Source organism: Eretmochelys imbricata, chromosome 19 (assembly GCF_965152235.1).
Source record: "Eretmochelys imbricata isolate rEreImb1 chromosome 19, rEreImb1.hap1, whole genome shotgun sequence".
Classification (NCBI taxonomy): domain Eukaryota; kingdom Metazoa; phylum Chordata; order Testudines; family Cheloniidae; genus Eretmochelys; species Eretmochelys imbricata.
The window spans coordinates 585,601-611,159 of record NC_135590.1 but is presented as its reverse complement, the minus strand read 5'-3'; positions in this window follow the sequence as shown (position 1 = coordinate 611,159).

Genomic DNA, 25,559 nt, shown 5'->3' with positions numbered 1-25,559 from the left:
AACCTGCACTGCATAGAATTTACACAGCAAAGACTATTTATAATGAGAGCAAAACAAGTGTATTAGCAAAAGAGCCTGGATTAAGTGATACCCGGTAAAAGGGATAAAGGCAGAGATTGTTACAAGCAAATAAAAGTGAAAACACACATCGAAAAGTGACAGTCTAACACTTAGTCTAGCAAGATACAGTCTTTGTTCAAGATGATTCCTCTCACCTCCAGTCTTCCCTGGCTGGCCTGGCCAGCACCCAACACAGAGATCAACTCGCTTGGTTCCTTACTCTCCTAAGGTGAAGGATAAGGATGGACTCACTCTGTTTCTTATAGCCCCAAAGGGCAGGTTTTTGTATCACAAGTCAGGAAGGCCTCCTGGGGATTCAGCCTCCTGCATCTTTCTGGGGTGCACGAGCCATATTAATTCTCTGTCTAGAGTTCAAAATCAGGATAGCCCCCACTGATTTAGCTTGAAAGCTTTGTTTACTGCTAATATGTAAATTGAGGTAAACTCACATTCCTTTGTCTTGGACAGACCTGTGTATCACATTTACCTAAGCTAGGCTGTCTGGTCTTAAACATGTTCTAGTAACATCCTACAGAGGGAATTCATAACATCACATATAACTTTAACACATGCATTTTACAATTATATTAATAACCAGTGTGTTATAAGCTGTCATGATACATCACAAGGTGTATTCTGTACAAATATTATTGCAGTAGTGTGTAGGGTGTGAACACAGGGGTGCCTAGAGTCACATCCTGCACCTTGCCTAGTGCGGTGAACAGATAAAAGTAACTCTCAGGTGTGGGAGGAAGGGATTACAATACACAGAAGTGATCTGCCAACAAAGAACTACACACCTGAGCTCCAAGCCACAAAAGGATGTACTGGTGAGAAAATATATGGGGTGAAATCACGGCTCCGCTGAAGTCAATGGCAAAATTCCTGTTGACTTCAATGGAGCCAGAATTGACCCGTAGTCTAATTTATGCCCACTGACACACCAGTCCTACAATTGCATTTGAGTTCTTTTTCTGTGTGTATTTCATGTCACTACTTCAAGGAACTCATCCTCTCACCCAAGAAATCAGACCACCACACAGCCAGAAACAACACCAGCAACTTGGGATATTTCACTGAGTACAACATTTTGATGGTTTCAACCCCTATGGAAGCTTGGAATTAACAAGCTTTTGCCAGCCATCACCTGTCCGAAATCCACCATCTCTTTCTCCCACCCCTTTGCTGTTTCACCTATTGCAACTCTTTTGAGGCAAGATGTGTTTTTACAGCAACTAACACAATGGCATTATTGAAAAATGAAAACCAATCCCACACAACAGCGCAGCCCTGTGATATTCTCCTTCTCCTGACCCCCGATGTAACACTCAGAAAGTGCTCAGGAACCCAGTATGTTAAAAGAGAGGGCAAAGAAGGTGGAAGTGTCACACTTGGACACTGGCTCCCCACGCGGTGGCACTCCCATGATCCTCCATGGCCCTACTGACTCCTCCCTCACCTTTCCTGAAAACAATAAACGTTACGGTGCTACTCAGATTTGCTTTATGCTTAATGCACCTTTCCCCACAAGGCTCTAACATAAGCACTCACAAAAAAGAAGCAATTGGGGCTTCTGTGTGCACCATCTTGCCGGGGTGAATAAGACCCAGGCATCACTCAGTGAGGCTGTTAGCTTTATATGCCTGCCTCCCCTGGGACTAGTTTTATTGGTAATAGACATTTCTTCAAAAAAATCACTTAGGACTCAGCGATTGTTCCAGCCTCTCATCTTACTTTGCAAAGGGATTTGTTACCCTCAGTTGTGTAAAGCTTCGTTTGATGATGACCTTGGTGATGCTGGGAAAATATTTCCAACTTAGATCTCCCCCAAGGTGACAGACTCCCAATGTGGAGTTACCGAGGGCTTGTCTACACTGACAACAGCGCAGCTACACCACTGTCGGGTTAGTGAAGATGCTAGCTACGCCGACGGGAGAGCTTCTTCTGTCAGCATAGGTACTCCACCTCCCTGAGAAGAGGCAGTTATGTCAACGGGAAAAGCCTCCCCGTCAGCATAGCACTGTCTACACTGGGAGTTCAGTCGGTATAACGGCGTGTCTCAGGGGCGTGGATTTTTCACGCTCCTGAGTGACGTAGTTATACCAACATACTTTCGTAGTGTAGACCAGGGCTGAGAGTAAAGACACAGACAGACTCAGGAAGTAACATCCATAAACAAAGTCTCCCACGCCTGTCCCCGTTTGTTGTCCTATCATAGCACTGAGCTGGCAGAGCAAGTGACAGCTCAAATTACAGTCATGCACAGACCTGCAGAGAGCCATTATGGACAAGGAAGGAGGGGGTTGTCGAGACAGGCACTAGGAGCACATGTTCCGAAGTAACTAGACATAGACGGATTTTTGGATGTGTCATCCTAGTTTCCTCAAACACCTTCTCTTATCCTTATTCCTTCGCTCTCACTCTCTAATTACCCTCAGCCATCTGAAAATACACAGCCACAAAGGTTGTGCCTAATTCATGCAGTTCTCCAGTCTTCTGGGGGTGTAATGAACAACAGAACCAATGCATTACACCAAACTGCTCATTGGCAGAAAGCGGAGGCTACACGTTATACTGACAGGATTCACCCCAAAGACACTGAGTGCTTTAATTTTATAGTAAAATGCCCACATCCATCGACAGGAAAACTTGGATTTTCTGCATTGTGGTTACCTTTGCTAGCGCTTCTCATTATAACTGTGATTTATTTACTAGCCCACAGCAGTGATACTTTGAACAGTCATGGGGAAATGACATTCAAGCCAGATTTCAGCCTTTGCACCCCCTCTCTGACACTCCTTGAGCTGCCTGTATGATTTCCCTACCCAGTGTTGTCTCTGCAGACTGCTCCGAACAGGAGTGGGCTCCTATCAATGCTGCTCATCAGTCCACCTGAATGTCAGATGGTCACTCCATTTATGTTTCCCTCATTCCCACTGGAGGCTGCCACAGCAAGGATATAACTTCCACATGCTTCTCCCAGACTAGGGGCACCAGTCGCTGTTTTCAAACTGGTTGTAAGATTTTACAAACCAGAGTTATAAGAGTCTCCTTTGAAAGATACCAGAAACATAGACTAAAAGAACTAAGCTGATGAGAACTTTTCCTTGAAATTATCTTGGAGAGAATATTCAATGCTGCAATATACAATTTAAATTCCTCATACATACCATGCACACCCACACGTGTGTGCATACACAAAGAAGCCAAGCACTGAATTTGGTTGAGCTTCCTTCCGGTAAAGTTGTGAATTACAGAACTCAGATTAATAGGATGGTGACTTTATTGCAATATTAGCAAACCCTACTTTGGAAATATTTTAATGCTCCAACAGCTCTGCATTGAATGAAGGTGCTCTGATTTCTACCTTGCAGAAAGGAAACCCAACTCAATAGAAGATAAGTCATTTAGCATGTACAGAATAATGACTGAATAATGTAGGAATGTACCTTGCAAGTTTAGGTGTCCTGCATTGCTATCAGTGCAACTGTCCCATAAACTCTGGTTAATTTAACAGTTAATGAAATATCAGTGTTTTTTAAAGCTATAACATAATGGAAGAATATCTACAGAATTCCAGCTTCTTCTTTCATGGCAACGCACTATCATGTCACAGATACTGTTGCTTTTCATGCACACACATTGTGTGGTACTTGATGAACCTTGTTCACAAAATATTTCACATGATCTATGCACACTTTTATGGGGCCCTAATCCTCTTCCCTCCACTTAAGAAATCAGGTACCTCTTTCACATTCCCAAGGATGCTGCAATCCCAAACTAAGAGGAAGGCAAATATACCAAAAGGTGGATTGTAAAATATAGTACTGAAAGATTGGAAAAGGGCAATTTGCAGCCATATTTCATAACAGTAATGGACAATAGATATTGCAGAATATACAGAAGCCATTGCTAATAGTTAAGATTTGTCTTTATACACAGCTACAGTTGATAATGTGATACATCTATACTTGTAAAAATGCGATTTTTTCCCCAAAGTGGTTTTATGAAAAAACTAGGTGCTAGATTTTGATTATTTTAATAAACAATACGTGCACATGGAGGCACTAATATTTTGCTTTTCTTTCTCATTTCTAAACTATTTGTTTTAGTGCTCGTTTTTGTGTTCCCTCAGCTGAGGTTCTGAACAGCTGTGAAGTCTCACAATTTCTGTGCAGCAAAAACTATCACAGCTGTACCAAAAAGTTTGGCTTGGACTTTGTTGTTTTTCACAAAAAACAAAGGCACTTTTGCAGGTGACAAGCTGGGATAAATTTAACTAACTGATAAATTCAGCACTATTCTCTGAAGCAAAATATAGAGGCACAGAATGCTTTAGAAAATGCCTTGGTTGAAAGCTATATTATCTCCCATGAAATGCACAGCTTGGCTACGCTAATCAGATTATGTCATGTTAATATTGTCTTTAGCTGAAAACTGTGTGAAATAATTATATACAAATGTATATGTTATTGGGGGCGGGGGAAGGGAAAGTATATATAATTATTCTTTAAACTAGTATCAGATCTCCCAAAAGTGGAAACCTAGTTAAGTTCCTCCATAAGTTTAAAAACTCTCCTTCCTTTTCCAGTGGGTTTGGGCACCTGCCGTCAAACAGACCAATAAACCTGGAAATGATCTTTTCCCTCTTATGCTTTTTTAAAGGTTACCTCATCTCTCTCCTGGCTTCCAAGCCAGTATCTGACCAACAGTACATGCCCTGGAACTTGCAATGAATCCACAGCTTCAGGAAGATCCCACTGTCATCAGTATTTGTTTAGATTGTGGTAACGCCCACAATGTGTCACATGCTTCCCAAACACAGAGAGTGATCCAGTCCCTGCCCCCATCAGCTCACAGGTTAACATGACACGGGGGAAAGGACGTAACATAGCTTTGCAAACACACAGCTGACATGAATTTGTGGCTTCATTTAAGCGAGTGCATGAAATTCCCCTGGCTTGTGCTCCCTCCCATCTTAGCATCATGCAGCAGAATTCAGAAGCATCTCCTCCAAAACAGGCAGTTTACAAGAGACGCTCTTATAGGGCTAAGTAGCCGTAGAACAGCTTGTATCGCCTCTTCAGACCCACTAGTGAGGGCAGAGCAAGGCAACTGCACTCACTTGAAGTGGGGTCTGATGCCTTCTGGTACAGAATTCTCCCTACTGTACAGAACAATAGAGAAAAAAAATATCTGCCAGTGCATTAGAAACCACTACAGCAGCTTCAAGTACACCTTATTCCCTGGTATGTCAATTACCACAATGCAGCACCTGCAGACCCCACACCTGGTCTTGCAACACCCCTTTGGCTGGAGCAGGGGACAGTAAGTCTCCAACACTCAGAACTCACAGAAAGGCTGCCTGCCTAGGCAGAGTCACCAGGGATCAGTGATGCTAGGAAAAGGATATCCCAGCAGGACAGGCCTTCCTGGCTCTGTGCTCCATGTTTCAATAAGTGATTCTGCAGTCCTCCAGGGTATTTATATGGGCCCCATCACCACAGCATCTAAGTGCCTCACAATCTTGAATGTATTTATCTTCACAACACTCCTGTGAATGAAGCAATGTTATCGCCATTTCACAGATGGGGAACTGGGGCACTGAGAGGCTAAGTGAGCTGCTCAAGGTCAGACAAGAAGGCTGTAGCAGAGCAGGGAACTGAACCCAGGTAGCACCCTAACCATTGGCTCGGTCCTTCCTCTACCCTTTCTCTTTCTCAGTTCCCTGCATTTAGAAGCAAAGAAAGGGCAAAGACTAGCAAAACAGCCTTCAGAAGCCAGCAAGAGAATTCTGGAGAAGAGGCATAAATACTTATCAAGGGACGACTCCTCTGAGCACCATATTTCTTTTCGATAGCAACGGGGGAATTTTTTCTTATTGATTGCTTTTTGTAATCGAGCTTAACAAATAGAACTTCCCTCAAATGATTCTTCCAACTAACCTGATAGAAAGCTAACCTTGTTATATTTATTGACAGAACATTGAAATAAATATTATAGGTCTAGAGGGAATGTTTCAGTCCATTGATTTTTTTTTAAGGAAATAACAAATGGAGCATATTCCCCTTGGCATGTTATGTTGGGAATAATCTGAAAAAATGCTTAGCTTGTTCAAAATAAGGCTCAAAAACTTCTCCTTTCAGTCCCCAAGGAGCAGGGGACCTTTTGCATAAATCTGATATTGCCCAAACAATCAATTTTCAATTTTAATTATTTTAAGGATTCTCTTTTTGTGTTTGTTCAGGAAATTGAAAAGAGAATCTGGTTTTGGTTTTTAATTTGTGGCAGTGAAAGGACATGAGCCCCTTGGGGGAATATTTGTTTCTTGAGGATGGGGTAGGGGCTAGAGTCAGCTATTGATAATCTAGTAACATTTCACAGAATCTTCCAATGTTCTTTGCCCCCAGCCCCAGGAGACGGGGAGATCATGCTGGTCCCACCTGTCACAGGTGCTGGAACTAGCCGTGCAGCCACGCCCCCGGCTTAAAGTGGTTTCCATCATAAACAGAGTTCACAGTTTGGTTCAATGGCTCTCCGCACCCCCACTATACAAATGGTTTCAGCGCCCCTGCCACCTATCCATCAGCATGTCTGATCCCACAGCATCCACAGTGCTCGTAGTCTGCCCAGGAACAGTGTTGGTTTGAGCTGAAGGGACTTCTGGGAGTTGCAGTATCTCCCATTTGTACGCAAGCCAGCTGACTGTCCTGCTATCTACTAGTTACTTGGGGATGCAGACAAACAGGGTACCACGGGAAAGGGCTGGGGACCCTCTGGGGTGTGTGTTTGCTTTTCTTCAAGCAAACCAGGTTTTGTATAATTTTTCAAATAATATGTGATTGAGCAGCAGCAATTACAAAACTCCGGTTTCCCTAACCATGATGCCTAGGTGGCCCAACAAAGCTTTTCAGAAAGAATGAAACACTCAGATACTTAAGGAAAGTGTCGCTTTTCAACAGCATGACTCGAACAGACTCCAGACACAGACAGCGGAACAGCCTGCTCTTCAAGGTTTACAGGCAACACTGAACCAGCTTCTGCTGCAAGATGTTAACTTCTTTGACACGCCAACAGTCAGTGAAATCACCTCTCAATGTGGGTTGTTCTGGCTCCCCAGCAGCATGAAGCTGGATAATATTCTATAGTAAATGTGACTGCGTTATAATGAAACACCAGAAAGGTTTCTATAGGCCAGTCATTCTCATATCCAAACCACTCAATTAATTTATTTCACTACAGGGACTTGCAAAGAAACGAACTTTCTTAAGAAGTTGTGAAGCCTGAGACTAGTCCTTGATATCTGAACACACTGTAAGTAGCTAGTGGATGCCGTTCATGTGGTCTCAGAACAAAGATAATTAAGATTTAGTTGGGGATTGGTCCTGCTTTGAGCAGGGGGTTGGACTAGATGACCTCCTGAGGTCCCTTCCACCCCTGATATTCTATGATTCTATAATCTGATTGGTCTGCACTAAGTCCATACTATGTCAAGCATATAGCAGCAAACTTTGTAAATTATACAGGCTGCCTCTTGGGTTTCACCTCCTTCTGTCTGATTTGGAAAAAGATCATCACATCCTTCCACTGTTGGTCTGAACAATGCTCCTCTACCAGCTGAATAAAACTGATTCAGACGATAGCTAAAATAGCAAGAACACTTGTAGGGCTAGGAGACAAGCGACCATTTTGGCCATAAATAGGATGTACATCATTCTTTCACCACAGGACTCAAAATCTGTTATACATACAAATGGCTCCTAGATGTGGATTTTCACTACACCAAACATCTTATTCCTAGCAACAGGCCACACAGGAGTCCATTACAGTCCTCTTGTATCAGGGCACTAAGTGAAGTCACTATGTTCACTATTATAAAAGAAACGTACGAAGCCTTCCAGTACAGTGTTTGTCCATGAAAAGTTGAAAACGATTTTTTCCAGTTCTGGTGGGAACTTCACTTATTTATTGAGTCTGCAGACTCATAATTCTTGTCTGTCCCATAAAAGGATCATTTCATCCATGTTTCGCAGCAATAATTAATTCCTCCCAGTATATTGTGCCTTGAATAATCAGGGAGATTATTTATTACTTTACTCTGTATACGTTAGCGTTGTATGGAGATTAGGCCAGTGCTCTCGGAGGCTAAGGCTTCATGTACACAAATTCCTTATTTTCTCTATTGCTATTAAACAGATTCGGAAACACTAGTTTCCTCCGGAACAAATCTTGGTTGTTGTACTGGTGTAGCTGGTCTGGATTTGGTGTTTAGGATTTGCCAAATAAATTCCTAGTTGCTTTGGGTCCTGTCTACCTAGAAGGGTGCCTCTCTCACCCTGATGCTTCTTAGACACCCTTGAACCCCCAGGAGGGTGAGTATTAATGGATAGAAGAAAATCAAAGCAGGTGTCTAAACCGTTAAAGTTTGTCATTGAGGACTCATATTGTTTCTCAAGTGCTACCATTTAGTTTCCGCACTCAGTGCTGTCTCTGCTAGCAGCACTATTGAAAATTAGTGTGTGCACAGTCTATCTGCACCATGTCACTTTTAATAATAAGTGTGTGGAGGGGGGTGGGAGGGAGAGAATGCTATTTCTAAGCATGGATGATGTTCCTTCATTTAAGTGCTCATGATCCTACACATCTGCTTTATTCTAGCTGGCTTTGTCAAAACCTTCCAGTAGACACTGACCATCCAGGAACAACTGGAAAGCTCACGGAGGGTGACAAAAGGAATTTTTTGCCCCTCCCAGACGCTGTGCTGAGTGCCTTGCATATTCCAGTCAGCATTACAGAGCATAGAATCACACTTATGTCAGATACTTTATAACGATTTGTTATTTATATTGCCATAGCACCTAAGAATCCAAGTCATGGTCCAGTGCTAGGCATGGTACTCATATACAACAGAGAGATGGGCCCACGCCAAAGCGCTCGCAATCGAAGTATAAAAGTCCCAGATGCAACAAAGCAACTGCGCAGATTAACGTATCCTCACTGGAGGGTCTGAACTTCAGCAATACTCCGGCATTCTGCATGCCCCACTAAACACACATTCAGCTAGGTAGTATATAGCTAACTATTAGGAAAACAACATAAACAGCTGCCAGTTTGGACCTAAAAGACAGCCCCCTTGTGGTACATTAGAGATACAGCAGAGTCTACAGCTGTCCTCCAAATTAGTGCTGATCAATAGATGATAATAGATCAGTAGAAAATGAGACGAATTGAAGCACAAAGCAACCAAGTCTGGAATACCATCTGGCTGGAAATTCCGGTGACTGGCACAGTCTAGTCATCAATATGTAAAAACAAACGCAGAAATATGCCATGAGGAATAAACCCCACCTTGCCTCTGGGAAGGGAGTTGGTATTTGATGCCAAGGATTTTAAGGACAGAAACTGCAGAAGGCCCAAATTCCAGCACTATGTGAACCAAGAAGCTTCACCACTTGCCTAGAATTTGAATATTTAGAGGAAGGGAGGGGCTTCCTGGAGTCACATCCTGGAGACATCTCTCTGTTGGCTCAGTGATGTAATTTATGCAAACCCTAGCATTGTTTTCTGCCATGAAGGAATTGCTGCTGTAGCACTATGCAGATGCTATTTCTCCTTTGGTGTCACTGGCACAAAAGACCAACCCATGAATTTCAGGCTCCCTATAGCCAGCTGTCCGCTAAAATCTCTGTGTTATTGTAATCTGCAAAGAGTGATTTGGAAAAATGATCTGCAATGTTATCTGATTCAGTAGCAGGAGAGGAGCCAGAAAAGGCAATGCTTGATTTAACATGGACAATATATATATATATTATATAGCTACCTACTACATAGCAATGTGGTGCACTCACATAGCACCATTCATTAGAGAATCTCAAAGTGCTTTGCACCCCGCAAGGTAGGCCAGCATTTTAAACCTTATTTTGCAGCTAGACAGACTGAGGCAAAGAGAATGAAGTAAAGAGCCCAAAGTCTTACAGCGAGCCAGTGGTTGGGCTGGGAATAGGCCCCCACAGGCTCTGACTGTGATCTTCTTTAGCCCTGTGTAAATCTGGATTAACCACTGAATTCAGTTCCTTCACACTGGAATAAAACCAGGGAGAGATGCTATTCAGGCCCCTGTCCTCTGCTCTAGCCACTAAAACACAAGTACCAAGCCATCAGGAACTGATATGAAGTGCCTGAATACCCTCTTGCTTGCCTTCGTGATGATCTGTCAACCGCAAAAAGTAGGACCAAAACACTTAATCTGCCTGACCTTTATCCCCATCGCCGGCACACAGGCAGGCATTTAGAGGGTGGGGTCTGTCTACACTGCAGCCATGACTGCAGACTTGTTAGATATATTCAAGCTAGCTTTAATTTAGCAAACTCGGGTACCCGTAGCAGGTGAGCCATCACAGCATGGGCTTCAGCATGGGCAGCACAATCCCACCTGGCCCACAGGGTAATTATTCAGGTGGCTAGCCTGCAGGAAGCGCAGGCTACCGCTCCAGCACCCAAGCGAGACAGATTGATGCGGGCTCTGTGCAAGCTGCAGGGTAGACAGACCCTAAGCCCGCCAACAGAGAGCCTCTCCTGGGAGCTGCACGACCTACCAGTAAAAGCACTATCTCTGAAGTGGAAGGCTGTGTTATTCTGCGGCCACAGTACCCTATACAGTACAGAACAGGCTTTGGAGTAAAGTAATTCGTGGATGAGATGTAATTAGTACTGCATCATCTCCTGCAGCATTTAAAGTTGTACCCATGAAATGGGTGCAGAACTGCCGGCAGGTGCAGTAAATGCATTTTAACGGACCTGTTGAACTAGGTGGCTGCTGTGCTGATAGAACCAGGATTACCTCTCTCGTGTCACGTAACATCGCCAGAGCAGCAGAAGAACCTTTACGGCGCAGATTGCCCACCGCCTGCCACATGTATCATCATTTCCACCGAAGTATCATGTACAACCATTGACTGACTTATAGACTCACTTCGCACAGGTGTAAAATGATGAATCCAGGAGTGGCGGATTAGCCACTGGGCCAACGGGGCCTGTGCCCAGGGGCCCCAGCCAATTGGGGGGCCTCAGAAAAATGGGCACCCCCGCACCCCACCATGCTCCACCCGGCACTCCTGCCGGGGAGTGGGGTCAGGGAGCAGGAGTGCCAGGTGGGGGGGCAGGGCAAGCCCCCATGCCCCAACCCCATTTCCCTGGCAGGGGCGTGGGGGAAGGGGCGGGGCCCCCACTTGTTCTGGCCCAGGGCCCCAAAAAGCTTAATCCGCCTCTGCCTCCAGGTACCAGATAGCAGAGAATCAGAAGGTTAGGGAGAAATTTATCACCATTGGTTGGGTGAGATTAACCCCTCATGTTCATGTATGGTAAGATTGACATGACTGGTGACATCGGAGAACATTAAATATTTTAAAACAATAAGATCAGGGTATAAGATAATGTAGTTAAGAGGCGATCCTCCCAAACTCAAGCTGTCCCATTGTTCTGTCTGATAGGCATCTGTGAAATCTGTTCTGTGAGAGACAGAGCTCTTGGGATACCAGAAATTCCACAAAAATATTCTAGCAATTTGCTCAGGAAGTTCTGGAGATTTAGTCCAGTTTTACTCTAATATTTTTTTCAGTTTTACTGCCTTAAATATAACACTAACTCCTAATAATCAATATGGATGTTAGTATAAAATAACTTATTTAGAGATATATTACCTTGTTTTGCATGTGACTCCGACTATTATGTACTTTCTAAAACAAACTACTGTGCTGATTCAGGGAATCTTAAAATAATTGTCTTGACCCCAATGAGATATCTCTGAGTATAATATATTTTCAGACAAAGCCACTTAAATATGTCTTTGTGGGTGCTGTGCAGGACCCAGCAAGTCTACAAGAAGAGATGCTGCTGTAGATGATTTTTTTAATAGGAGTATGGTTGAAATTCAAATTTAAGTGAAGGGGTGAGATAAAGACACAATGGGAAAAGAATAATGCTACATTTGGGGAACGAGAAGTTAATTGCATTGGACAAATAATGTGAAAGCTCTTTTACATGTTATCACTGTCCTTTTGTTTACTTGTTCCAGGCTGGATTTTTGCTTAATATGGAGGAATACCGTTTCAGTAAAGCTTTGCTTTCAGTTCCAAGAGGAAGGAATGGATGGTTTGTTTATTACAACTGAGAAAGGTAATCTAAATTCAAGGGGAATATTGCAAACCTGTCTGAAGGCAGCATCCAGTAAGTACCCACAGGAGACAGGACAGCAAAACCACTTCAGGGAAAATCACAAATAAAAGCCCATGAGTTACTGTCATTTGATTCTACTGCAAATGCAAAAACAGATGGACCATTCCTCCAAAACTGTTATGAGTTAGGAAGCCCAAGTGAGAGCAAGTATGCAGTGCAATTGGATCACTATTCTTTGGGATGGATGCCTGTGCAGCTAGAGGGGCATGGGAGATCTGCTGGAGTGGCCTTTTTATATTAACGAAATGCTGGGAACTCCATTAATCTGCTTTCTGTGGTCAGGAGACCTCCCGTGAAGCAGCTGTTTTCTGAAGATCTTTCTTCAGTTTTTATGGCAGACTTGCCTTACTAGTCTCCAATCTGAGAGTAAGGACATTCCATTAGTCAGGTAAAAAGGCTCATGTAAATCTCAATTTTTACAAGCAATTTCTGAAAATATAAAGCAAAATTAATCTCAGTACAGGCAAACCCAAAATTCATTTGTTCCTTTGGGCATTTTATAGGAGCCTGGGACAAGAGATGGATTTGAGCTGCTTAAGACTGGTTTCTTTCACTCAGACTTCAAAACCCTCAGGAACAAAGTAAGACTGAGGAAGAGTATGAAAGGGATGTAAGACACACTTCTTGTTGACTAAACTAACCGGCACTCTGCTTTCAGAGTGAATTGTAAATACTGGTTCCACTCTTAGTTACACTGGTGTAAATCAGGACAAACCACATTGGCATCAGTGGATTTGAACTGGTGTAAAATTGCTGTGAAATCAGAATCAGGTCCTGCAACCCAGCTCCAGAGCGGCCAAATATTTGACCTGCAAAAACAGATGACAGAGGGCCAAACCCTCAACTGGTGTAAACCAGTGCAGCTCTTTGACTTCACTGTAGCTATGCTGATTACAGCCCTAGGAATCGGGCCCAGAGTGCTTTTTCCTCAAAAGTAAAATAAAGTACTGTAATTTTTTCCCCTCTGCGTGAGAAAGAACAGCCTCTGAGCAACAGCTTGAATTGTGATGTGTACTTAACCAAGTGACTCTCTGCAGCACCTCCCTCCTGCTCCAGCTTCCTGATAATTCTCTCCCAGAGCTGTTTAGATGATAAGAAAGTGTGACAAAGTTCCTCCTCTGACTTGGTGGGTCCTGGCTTATTGGCGGATTTTCTCGCCTCAGAGGTTCACGGCAGCCCTCAGTTTGGCCACTATCGTGGCTCAAATCTGCCGTTCACTCAGTTAGCCTCATCACTGGCCAGCAAGGGGAAAGGAAGAACAACAATCCCCGCAGTGTCTGCTGATCCACCTAGTGGATCGGGGAACAGGCCAGAGACCTTCCCCTCTGGTGGAACCCACAGTCCAGTTCAACTCCTACGGTAGCAAGTAGGGAGTTTTGGTGGGTGGAGGGAACCCAGGCCCGCCCTCTACTCCGAGTTCCAGCCCAGGGCCCTATGGATTGCAGCTGTCTACAATAGCTCCTGTAACAGTTGCATGACAGCGACACTCCCTAGACTACTTCCCCATGGCGTCCTCCCAACACCTTCTTTATTCTCACCACAGGACCTTCCTCCTGATGTCTGATAATGCTTGTACTTCTCAGTCTTCCAGCAGCACCTCCTCTCGTTCCCAGCTTCTTGCGCCTCTTGCTCCCAGCTCCTCGCACGCACACCACAAACTGAAGTGAGCTCCTTTTTAAACCCAGGTGCCCTGATTAGCCTGCCTTCATTGATTCTAGCAGCTTCTTGATTGGCTGATTGGTGTCCTAATCAGCCTGTCTGCCTTAATTGTTTCCAGAACGTTCCTGATTGTTCTGGAAATTTCCCTGTTACCTTACCCAGGGAAAAGGGACCTACTTAACCTGGGGCTAATATATCTGCCTTCTATCACTCTCCTGTACCCATCTGGCCCAACCCTGTCACATAGGACAATGGCATCAAGGCCCAATTTATTTCATATGTTGAATTTGCAGTGCTAGGACAAGTTGAAAATTCTTTTCAATAGTTTCATTTTCCAAAAGTAGTTTCAGGGGAAAATGTGAATTTCCACTCGCACATTGACTTAATCATGTCGCTGTATATTTTCCTTGCTGGAATCTTGGGTAATTGGCAGCACAAGGCAGCCCTTTATGAGATAATACCTTATGTTGGTCCACTGTACTGTGAGACCACTAAGTTGGTAACTCACCTAACCAGGAACTGACAGACTACACTGAAAATTGGAAGAAAAAAAAAAAAGAGAGAGAGATACATTTTTAAAGATAACCTGAAGGCAAATATAATATTTATACTTATTTATCCTCACAGCACACTCATAAGCCCCAAAACATGTCTAATGAGGTGGAATTGCAAAATGGCCATGAGTGCGACGTGCTTGGCTTCTCATTGGTCTCTTAGCAGTCACATGTATCTAGAGTTTTCAACTATGTGACTGCTGCAGGCAAAACTCTTGTAAGGAGCAGTGAGAGTTGCTGCAAATCCCAACTCCCAGTGGTATTCAGCCCCAAAAATGCCAACCCAGGAAAAACAAGATGACTGACAAACAAAAGTTGCTGGGGCAATTAGCCAGAGCAGACAAAACTTAGTGCTCTTCGTAAGACTTGGTTTTCCAAATGCAGGGCATCACCTGCACCAATGAACTTCCATCCACAGCTTTTTGGGTTGAATTGTCTCTGATCTTTTGGCATTCGGGCAGAATTAGAAATGTGCACGGAATTGAAAGGTGACAGAAAGGCATTAACTATCACAGATGAATTAGTCCTGGTCAGGTCAATACTGTGCCTTCTGCATGCCACATTTGTGAACAGGAAAGACTGCATCCTATGTGTCTGCAATGTCCTAGCTGATACCAGCTTTGCAGCAGCCCCAACAGGAAGGTGTCTCTGGTGCCCTGATAAGAAGTCTAGGCTTTTCCCGTGGAGTAATTTAGTTTTTTACATTAAACTTAGATGCAGAGCTAGAACAGAGGCAGCTCCTTCTAAGGTGATCAGACATCATGTTTGTTTAAGGATGGTCAGACTCCTGACTTGTTTTGATTTTCTCCCTTTTGTCAGAGTTTCCAGAAATTTTTGTCTAGACATTAAAATGCCCTTTTTGTAGGTGCCTGCCAGTTCAGATGTGATATCTAGGAACCTGGTTTATGTAGGTCACAAACCAGAAGGGTAAATCAAGGTAACTAAATTGGCTAGGTTCTCAAGGAGTTTGAGGCCAACATTTTCAAACGTAGGAGCCTAGTTAAGCAGCACATTTATATATGGGCACTTAAATAAGTGGCTTGATTTTCAGAGATGCTAAGCAGCTGCAGCTCCCAGCAAGGTTAGTGGGGTTCCTCAGCAAATCTGAAATTGCCTAAATATGGATCTGTAGACCTCACATTAGGCAACTGAGTTTGAAAATGTGGCCTAAGTGTCCAGATCTGCAGGGGAATTCCACCGCCCCGCCCCCCATCTCTATACCCCTAGGAACTTCCAAGAACCCCATCTTTGAATTAGTATTTCTCTAGCTCTGTGATTTGGATGCTCTGTGGGTGACACTGCCCAGTTGAGTAGGTTAAGCTCTGTGCACAGATATATAACTATGCATTTGCATACAAACTGAACTCACAACCCACAAAATGTAAGCAGAAAAAAATGGAAAAGGGCCTTAGTTATAACACTGCTAAGAGTTCAAAGAAGCCCCTTCCTAGGCTGAACTTGGAGTCACAAGGGAAGAATTTAAACCCATAGCAAGTGAGGTTTCTGACAGTTTTAGTTTTATTGTTCATATATTTTCAAAAGGACTAACAAGTCTCATCCTGCCAAGAGATCTGAGGAGCCCCAAGAGGCTACGGATTTGACTGATTTCCAGAAGCGATTAGCACCCATTACTCCAGCTGGAGAGCTGCAGGTGCAGAGCACCACTGCAAACAAGGCCCTGCCTGCTTACTACTGGCTTTGCCAGGACAAGATCGTTTTCGCTCCTCAGTGCAGGCTTTGTTGCAGGTATAAGACACATAAGACATTAATACCTATGATAGTCTGCGGGAGACAGTATCTAGCTACTTTTAAATCTATTGTATGAATGACTCATTCACATGCTGTTAGAAATATTGTTATGCCGGCTGTTAAGCTGCCTAACAGGTGCTGCGTCATATTGCTGCATACAGAAGGTGTAACCTAAAAATGCTGCATTCTACCCTGAATTTATAAAGGGGAAAACACTAATCCAGGATCTTGTAACTAACTACTATAAATGGTGAGGATACGATCTTTTTAAGGTTTTCACTTCCTCCAGCACTACCGGTTTCTGCAAACTTTCATTGCTGAAATGTTGACATTGTGTCTAGATGGCTATTATATTTCTTAGGTGACAGCAGTAAGAAACATCTTCTTTCCTAGTTTATAAAACATCTTCCCCTTCGAAAATGTTTTATAAACATTTATGTAAATAAACAAAGAAAATGAAGAGACTCTACGTGGCTTCGGATACTTTTCCTGCTGACCTACTGAGCCATTCCAATGCTTGCTAATCCTGCAGTAAGGAAACTGAATGATGACCTATTCGCTAATAAACTAGTTTAATGCCAGGCACTCTCTTTTTAAATTGTTAACATGAAAAATAATTTCAACAAAGATTTGAAAATTTCACTGGAGAAGACAGATGGGCCTTTTGCATTTATTTCTGATCTCCTGTGGAAAACTTGCATTTAGTAGCTTAATCTTCTTGATTCGTTCTCTAGTCTTTCACTTCCAGGACATAATTTCAAATCTATCCCAGGCTAAAGTAACAGAAAAATCTTTGTGATCTGAGTTGTCCGGAAAGGTCACGCTTAAAATAAGTTCCTATGTTTTAGTCTGGTTCAAACCTCAGAGAGGAATGGGAGAAGAGCCACAGCCAGGCACATGAAATTTCGTAGTCTCTCGATTGTCCTGCACAGTCTAACATTATTCAGCAGGATCCTGAAAATCTCCCAATGAGGAAAGAACGTGCAGTTCTGATACAGACACAAGCCCATTTGTTCTAAGATGCTTTTCCCGATGGCCTATGACAACAACTGGCAAGTTCTGTGGGGCTGGGTGCAAACCTATTATTCCGTTGTTCCCAGTGCCCTGGAGTGGCACTTAAGTAGTGCCATGGCCAGCTGCATCTGGGGAGCTGACCTTTTCACGCCGGAGTGGCTGGCAGCTGTGACACAGGTTACATCTCTTCCGAGCACAGTCTACGACACTCACCTGACCCTCCTTAGCAATGAGAGAGCACGTCTGTGGTCATAAGGGGCAAATGAAGGCGCTCTACTTCATAGATCCTCACCCTATAAATACTAAGCCATTCATCATCTCCTATGTGCTCTATGTACAGTATGTATCTGGAGTCCATAAGAAGCTTTTTATATTTTGTTTTTATTTAATGATCTCTCTGTCACTTTCCCCCAGGAATAGACACATATAATACGAAAATCACATTAAGTTCTTGGCACTAGTGAGAATGCCTGGAGCAGTATCACACTGTACCATAGCTCTTTGAATGTGGGCAGCTCATTCCCCTCTGCTGATACTTTGACTTATACTGCCTTCTTGGAGCTAGCCACAGTCTCCTCTGCTCCCAACTATTCTCTTATCTAAACCAGATTTCCAAACTATGGTCTGTGGACCCTTGGTGTCTGCAGAGAGCTGGCTGGTGACAGAGTAATGGCTCTGCTCCTGAAAAGTCACATTCGAAGAGACAAAACAAATTGAACACTTTCTTGATATGAATTTTCTATGAAAACATTTGCCACAGGGATGTTATAAGACAGCAAATAGGAGGGGAGGTGGCATGTGTGACAGTCAATGGGAGGGGATCTTATCACAGTGCGACCAATCTTTATATTAAGATGTGATTCATCCTATGAAAAAGTTTGAGAGTGGACTCCAATTGGCCAGGTACAGCAGGAATGTAGAAATGTAGGCTATGTCCACAATACCCATTTTTGTTGACAAAAGTGATCTTGACACCCAAAAGTCAACATAATAGAAAGCGGAATCTCATGTTCACGCTTGCTCTCGCTGTTGGCTGATTGTGTCCACAGTTGGGGCACGAGCATCGACAGTGTGAGCAATGCACTGTGGGTACCTATCCCACAGTCCAGTTCAACACCTTCTGTAGGTAGGTGTTGTGGGAAGGCAGAGTGGATCGTGGTGCATCTTGGGACCAGGCTAAATGTCCCGTGATGCATTGCTTTCTGTCCCACCACTCCATGGGCTTCCAGCTTTCTTTTGCGACATTTTTGCAATGGCCCTTCTTTGCTATGAACCCCAACATCTTTGTGAGAAGGGATGGATCCCGCACTGCTCTCCTGTGCTCTGTTAACTGTCATGAAGACATCTTGGATGGCAGTGCAGTTAATCGTCAAGTTCCTAATTGCGTGACATGGATAGGAGCAACTTTAGATTGCTTTTGGCATTCACAGAGCAACTGCATAGGGTAGACCTTCACTTTTGGGCTCAGGAAACAAGCACTGAATGGTGGGATTGTATTGTCATGCACGTGTGGGATGAAGAGCGGTGGCTACAGGACTTTCAGATGCCGAAAGCCACTTTCCTGGAACTGTGTGTGGAGGTCGCTCCAGACCTGCGGCACAAGGACACCAGAATGAGAGCTGTCCTCCTGGTAGAGAAGTGTGTGGCAATCATTGTGTGGAAGCTGGGGACTCCAGATTGCTACTGGTCAGTTGCGAATCAATTTGGAGTGGAGTGGTGCTACATTAATGCAAGTTTGTAGGGCCATTAATCGCATCCTGCTACGAAGGGCTGTGATGCCAGGAAATGTGCGTGATATAGTGGTCAGCTTTGCAGAAACGGGTTTCCCTAACTGTGGAGGGGTGACAGATGGCACATATATTCCAATTTTGGCATCAGACCACCTTGTGGCAAAGTACATCAATAGGGAGGGATACTTCTCCATAGTGTTGCAGACGCTTGTGGATCACCGTGGGCGTTTCACTGACATCAGCGCGGGGTGGTCCGGAAAGGTGCATGCATCTTCAGGAACACAGGCCTGTACAAAAAGCTACAAGCGGGGACTTTCCAAATCAGAAGATTACAGTGGGGGATGTTGAAATGCCCATAGTGATCCTGGGAGACCCGGCATACCCCTTATAGCCATGGCTCATGAAACCTTTCATGGGACACCTGGACAGCAGTAAGGAGCGATTCACCAACAGGCTGAGTAGGTGCCGGATGAGAGTTGAATGTGCCTTTGGCAGATTAAAGGCCCGCTGTCAGTGCCTTTCTGGAAGGTTAGACCTTAATGAGGAGAATATTCCCATGGTCATAGCCGTGTGCTGTACATTGCATAATCTCTGTGAAGCTAAGGGTGAAAGTTTTACACAGGAATGGAATGCTGAGGCAAGCTGCTTGGTCACTGATTTTGAAGAGCCAGATCCCAGGACTGTCAGAGGAGCCCAGAGGGGGGCGATTGGAATCAGGGAGGCTTTGAGGCAGCACTTGGACAATGCGGACCAATAATGTGTATCTCTGTCAAAGGTGCTTCAGTCTTGTATTACATGTAGTTTCCCTAGGATGCAACGGTGTCATTTGGGGCCTTATATTCCTGTAAAACAATGATAACGATGCCTGTGCATGTATTGGTGGTGCCTGCAATCTCAATTAATAGAAAAAAATTGAGGTGATTTGACTTTATAAAACTTTGCTTTTATTGCACAAGGAACAGCACGAACACACACACAAGTGCCTCCTGGAAAGGAGGAACCAGGGAAGGGCAGACTTTCACAACTGTGTGTAGGTCCAGCTCTCATAGTGAAAATTGTCTGAGTGGGTGGAGTGAAGGGGAAACCGAGACATGCCGGAAGGTGGAAAGGAATGTGTGGGCGGAGTTGGGGGGCAGGGGAAAGAGTTCTGAATGTGCTGCAGGGGAGGGCGAGCTTGGATCTACTCCATCGGCAGCACCATTAACGACTTCAGCATTTGCATTTGCTCCTCCATTCCTTTAATCATCCGCTCAGTTACGTCCTTAACAAACTCATGATTCTCTTTTCTGTCCTGCCATTCAGCTTCCCAGCACTCCTTGCATTCCCTTCTTTCTGCATTGGAGCTCTGCAGTACCTCCTGGAACATGTTCTCTTTGCTGTGTCTTGGGCCCTTTCTTAACGGGCAGAGACACTCGGCCGGGGTGCATGGGATGTTCCTCAAGGCCACATCTGGTGAAGCACAAGGGAAAATGCACAGAAGCAGGACTGTTAAATTCATGCACAGCACTGAAACATTTCAGTTAAATTCACCTTTTGCAACATAGCCATCACTTTCTTCCAGGCACACATCTCTGTGAACAGCCAAAGCATGGTAAGTGTTGGTGGGGCAGGGGGAGAGGAGGGGCTGGTCCACATTGGGAAAAGAGCACACACTCTCTGCAAGGCTCATGGTGCAGCATTCTGTGGAAAAAATTCTAAAATTCTCCCACTTTTCCACAGGCAGGGGTCATTCTATCAGCCATCTCACTGCAAAGGGTAAGCAGGGAAATGAGGGTATATCTACTACACACTTGTGGCGTCTGCCCTGCTCCCTATACTGCTCGCCTATGTGCTCCTTTGGTCCGTGCACAGGTGATTGCCGAATGAAGCGGGAAAGTTTCCTACAATGGGGGAAGGAACAAAGCTGTTCTGCCACGGAACCTTCAGCAGAGCATGGCCGAGTACCTCCGGGAAACTTTCCTGGAGATCTCTCTGGAGGATTCCCAGGATGGGCATTGTGGGACACCTCCTGGTGGCCAATTAAAGCAATGAAATGAAGCGTAGTGTCTACACTGGGAGTTTGTCGGAAAAAAGCAGAGGAAAAAGATGTCAGTCTCTCATCGGGGTGGATGTATTTAGTCACCAAAACTGGGCAGTTTTCCTGACAAAAGTCACATCGCAGTGTGTATGCTTTCACTGTTTGGACAACAAAAGGCAGTTTTTGGCGACAAAACTTGGTAGTGTAGACAAGGCCTTAGAGTGGGAGGCAGCTGCAGTTTTGCATATTGAGCCTGGGGCAGGAAAGCAGGAGACAAACGTTCCAGTCCCAGTTATGCCAGTGACTCTTTCTGTGACCTTTGGGCAAGTCACAAAACTGCTCATGCCTCAGTTTCCCCTCTGTAATAGAAGGATAACCATCCTGAATCGAGAGTAAAAGTGCTTTTAGGTCTAAAACTGAAAATTACTGTATGATAATTAACAACAGTAAATTACATTGATGAAAGGAAAACAGTGGGTGCTTTTTACAATCATTTGCCACAGCCCTTACAGACCCACAGGTCGAATGCTGTGGTAAAGGCCATGTCTAACAAGTCAAATAAAATTAACATTCACAGTTCAACTATGTAATATCTTATTTAGAAAGTATGTATTGCATTTTAACTTATTCTTGGCTCCTTTTAGCTCTCTGCGTTGCTGCTTTGCTATTCCGGTCTGTTTGATCTGCGCTCTGGTTAATTAATTTATTCTGATTATTTACCTCCATTTTCATTTTTCCATATTGTCTTCCTGTCAGTCTTTTCTTTGTATCACTTTCTGTTTGACTCACTTTGCCCTTACTTCTCTGCATCTTTTCTCTTTTTCCCTCTCTGCTTCTCCCATTTATCATCATCATCATAGTCATATATGGAAAATATATGCTAATACCTCTGAGGAAAAATAATCCAAATCATAGACACTTGGTGAGAGAGAAGATCCTGGGAAGCTGTGATGCTGAAAGAGTTCTAGCCGAGACAGCAGCCAGCAGATTAGATACGAGTTTGAAATGAGATATGGCTACAAAAAAGGCTAATGTCATCTCGGGCTACCTATGCAAAGACATCACCTCATGTCACAGAATATGGAGATGAAAGTCCCTTTTTATAGGACTCTACTGTTATCTCAGATGGAATGCTGAATTCCGTTCCGTGCTACATGTTGCCAGAAACGGTCTGTCGTCTATCCAGGAATTTATAGAACTCCCATCCCCACAGCAGCTGCTACAGAGATATTGACAAGGTGGAGGGAGTTCAAAGAAGAACAACAGAAATGATAGGTGGACTTGCAGGACAGTTAGGCAGAAAGATTAAAGGGGCTGAATACGTTCAGCTTGGCTAAGAGGTGCCTAAGGAGGCTCATGATAAGAGTCTGCAAATACATGAAATGCGTGAACATCAATGAAGGAGAAGAGCTAGTTAGTATCATGCACAGGGGGGTAAAACTAGCATTAATGGGATGAAATTAAACCAGGGAAGAATTTAGTCTGCATTTCATGAAAGTATTGTGTAACAGTCACCCAGCGAGGGGTTGGAAGACCCACTGCTTTAGACTTTCAGGTCAAAGCCCTGAAAATATCCTTCACTGGCCCAGCAAGATCATCTGGAAGATCCTTCACTGGCCCCAGTGAGGTAGGCTGGAAGATCTGACAGCTCTAAATCTATCTGGTTAGAATATCTGCCAGCACATATTAAATGCCCATAGAACCACTGAGGTTTGCAGTGGTGCTAAACTGGTCTGAGTCTGTTTTCTGCATATCTCTATTAGAAATAGATTCTAAGACATGGATGCACATTAGTCTAGAAAATCCTATCTCCAAAATAATCAATCAAATCAAATGAACACAAGCCTCATTCCAATGCATTTCCTCTCTCGGAAATCAATAAAGGATGCAAACACTGAAATTCCAGCATTACCTACCATTCAAGAGCATTAATGGCGTATGAGATGTACATTCAACCTTGATGCATAATAAGCTTTAGTTGATATTTCGCCATGCTACAGTCAGTGTTAATAAAAATATACTATAAATAATTAACAATAATTTAAATATTCATATGTTGTTGGGGGCAAGGCCTTTTATCAGGCATTTGAGGATACATTAGTGAAACATGATGTATTTCACTAAGGTTGACTTTATCCTAAAAATGCTACCCTGGTGCATAGAGTAATAAGATATCAGAGTGGCCAGCAGACAGTTTGTTAATATATAACTGCAATATTCTTACTTGATAAACTACAATTTCATAAATAGCTGATGCATATGAGCAAGCTTATAACTATATTGGAAGCATTAATTTAATTTGACTAATGCTTATATATATTTTATACATTTATATCTTTTTTAAAACAGTCTTTCTTTTATAGTCAGAAAGGAATTTTTTTCAGTGTTGAAAAATGCAGCACGAAAATATCACCTCAAATTGTCACTTAAAAGTAACCGTGGAAGGCTTAGATTTTTATTGGTAAATATCGGTAAACATTGATTTCACCACCCACATACACATAAACTGTCGAAAATATATTTCCATCAATAATAATTGAAAGGTGCAGCTTGGCAATGAAAGAAAAATGCTGTCTGAAAACTTCTTAGAGTCAAAAATCCAGTGATATTTGAATTAGGCTTGTTACAAATTAACTAGTGAATGAATAGTAAAGTTGGTTTGATTTGTTGATTTAAGGATATTTACTTTGCCTCTTTTGACCCGTGATGTTGACAATTTGTGTTTTAATGGTTTATAAAGCTTTAGCTATTTGAATTTCCATGTCAACTGTCATTATCTGTCTGACCCTCCCCCCATAATTTCTCACAATTATGAAAATTTAAAATCGATAAAAAATTAAAAACAAATGCTTAAAAATAAACACTGATATTATCCATCAAAATTAATAAAAACATTAAAATCTTTCTAAAGATAGAGCTGTTCATGGTGTCCCCCAGATAAGCTTGGGATCTATAGTGTCCTGTCTTGTAAATGTTCGGGTGTAGGTGCTTTGCCTCTGAATCTGGACAGAAAACCAGTGTTAAGGGTATCTTCTCCCATCCATAAACACAACTACCTTGATATTAATGTGATCTGCACCCATAAAACAGGAGAAAAACTGCTATAGGTAGAAGGAGATTTTTGAAAAGAGATGCAAGAGAAACGGTACCTATCTCCCTATGTAGACTATATTAAAATAATCCCTCTCCCTCGATATATAGACAATACTGGGCATTGGATTCAGCAAAGTACTTAACCATGTGCTTACAGCCCATTGAATTTAAACACAAGCTTCCATGCTTTGCAAAAAGTACATTAAGGCTTCAATAACAATTTTTAAGTGTCTGAAAATGCAAAAGATAGAGTACTTATGGCATTGAAAGCCCAGTCACATTGCACATATGAGGTATCTTCTGCTCCTGTTTTTTCTTTGTAAATGAGAGGCCTAATATATTTCAGTCATGTTAAAATATATACAATAAAATATGAAGGATTTATCAGGTGACCACAGGAATATGGTTGCGGTTGAGGGAGCCACTTATGTGGCATGGGCTGCATATACTTTGCTTTTACCAAAAGATGTGATTTTAGCCACTGAAAGCATCATTTCACATACTGAACAAAAATAATTACTTTATAACGAAGTTCTAAACAGGTAAATGGTAATAAACTCAAAAAGGTTTGCAACGAGTTTCCTAATTAATTACAAATGGCATCTCTAATTGATCTGGCATGCTGGCTCAGCGAAGTTCTGCAGTACTGCACTGGCCCCTGACATTTGATGCCATGAATTCATGTCCCAGCCCTACAAATCAGGATTTACAGTCAAACCACCGAGTATGTCAATCTCATTTCAGATCAGGAGGGACTTTACTCATCTCCTTAAAGTACATTCTGTTTGCTTTAATAAGAGGCTAAATGGCTGTCCCTGAGATGGAGGATTTACCTTCCTTCAGTTCAGCAGGGGCTAAAATGTGATCAGTCTTATCTTAATTTACCTGTTGTTTATATTCAAACAAATGAATTAATCCGACCATTCTAAATCAGCATAAACCAGCAAAACAGATGTAGTGAGCTCCATTGACATTTCTCTCTCACACTAAATTCCACTGCATGACACAAAGTGTGCTGACCTATCACACCAGTCTCTCGAACTTCATCCCTTTGTATGTAAGTGCATTGACCAAAAGAAGTAGCTGAGTCCCATAGAATCCTCCAGCTCTCAGCTCCTTCCCTCCCAGCTTCCGTAAGTGTGCTCATAGAGGGACTTGGGCAGGATGAGCAGAAGATGGAGAATGCCAAGAAATTGGCAGCCCCTCACTGACATGCCTCTTGGCAAGTCTCACCTAGTTTGACTCCACTCTGCAAAATCAGTGATTTATACCATATGCACTGTCCCATTGAGCGGAGGCAATCTCCTTTCCCCTTTCTAATGCGTTTCCCTTCCCCACTCCAGACACTTTTTGTGCTGAATTATTGCAAGGCGCCATCTCTCTCAAGCCCCCATAGCTGGTCAACACAATAAGAAAGGAAGAGCACATTGGAGAGAAGGCTTTGCAATT